The following is a 1,676-nucleotide window of genomic DNA, read 5'->3' as shown; positions in this document are numbered from 1 at the left end:
GATTTTCCTGTCACACACTCTTCACACTTACAGTATGCTCTGTACATTTTTGCAACTGGTGGACCACACTACACTACATGGGTTTGCTGATTCTGCTCCTTCCTTCTTTCTTGCTTTTCTAACTCTAGAAGACAAGGTACAAATATTTTATTAGCTCATTTTATCTACTCTTGATACCTAAGCACCTCTTAAAACTTGAACCATCTCGTATACTTTCCCTGCCCCTTGGTGTACTGACCAGTTGCGCTCAATGAAGGCCATCTTCCACAAACCAGAACATACTGTAGGTGGCATCTTTGTTGCTTGAATGTACATCTCCAGTCTTGGAAGGAGCACCTGATTGAATACAAGGATGCAATGGAGTCTGCTAGATCCAGCTACTTTTCCCACATCATTAAAAACACCCATAACAATCCTAGAATCTGTACCTGTTCTCGGGGGATAGACTGCTTGAGCCAGATTGTCCTATTACTTTATCTGCTTCATCCCAACTTTCTTGGAGTTTATTCCTTCTGAAATTGATAACACCCAGCATCACATTTTCTCCACCACTCTTGTTACTACCATATCTCCTCCCTGCATGCCTATTTTTGATGGCTCTCCTCTTTCTTCTTTTTCTCTGTGTTGTTTATTAAATATTACAGAGTAGTGGTTCTCCTCTTTCACATTTCTCTCCACTTGACGCATCCTACCTTACTAAACTGGTATGACTTATGACTTGCAGGGTGACATGGCTGCTGGCTGTAGTAAAAAATAAAAAGTAGTCTTTTCTTTAAACATAAGATCCATAGTTTTAAGTTTTTCAAAGAGCAAAAACAAAAAGACCATTAGAAAGTATTACATTTCTGCAGTGATATAATGTCTAAGGTTCTTTTTTTAATTTTCAACTTTAACAATGAGTCTTCTTCAACCTCCTTGACCCTCCTTGAATGATAGTAAACTCAGTGACACATCTGTACTGTTTGTGGCTGGGTGGAGGGGCTGAGTTTCAGCACAGCTGGCAAAGATTGCAATTCTAATGTTGATTGCCTTACTGACTAGGTTTGAAACAATGGGTTTTGTGTAGCAATATGTATGTAGGTGTTCTTGTGCCAGGAGGCAAGTGAACATGAATGATACTGATGGCCAAAAAGAGTCCCAACACTGCTATTACTCAGGTTAATGCACATCACTGCAAATCATAGACCACAATATGAAACTACTCAACAGTAATAGGGCCATTCCAAATGAGGTCATTAAGCCAATTTCCTTAGGAATGGACCACAGCATAGATACAGGAACAAACAGGAGAGAGAAGAAATGGACAGAACAGAAATAAGAGCAGGCATCATTGATCATCATTGATCATCCACCTCTTCATCCAAAGCTTGTGCTGTGAGAGAGAGCCTCCTTGAAATTAAACTTGAAATCAGATTTTGCCAGTGGAATCTGAACTCTGAACACTGTATTCTGATGTTTATTATATAAGAGAGCTTGCTTTCATATATACTGGGAAATTCTCATTTCTGTTGTTGTGGAATCTGCAGGCTTAAGACATATCTCTTATTTAAGTGAGCATTCATTTAGAGAGGTAGATTAGTCCTGATTAGGGTCCATCATTTTTTAATTTGGATGCAGGTTCTCTTCCTTTAGCATGCTGAGGTGTTTTGCTGTATTTACTGTAGATTATTTTGGAA

The sequence above is a fragment of the Atractosteus spatula genome, chromosome 2, assembly GCF_055471065.1.
Source record: "Atractosteus spatula isolate fAtrSpa1 chromosome 2, fAtrSpa1.hap1, whole genome shotgun sequence".
Taxonomy (NCBI): domain Eukaryota; kingdom Metazoa; phylum Chordata; class Actinopteri; order Semionotiformes; family Lepisosteidae; genus Atractosteus; species Atractosteus spatula.
This window is presented reverse-complemented; position numbering follows the sequence as displayed.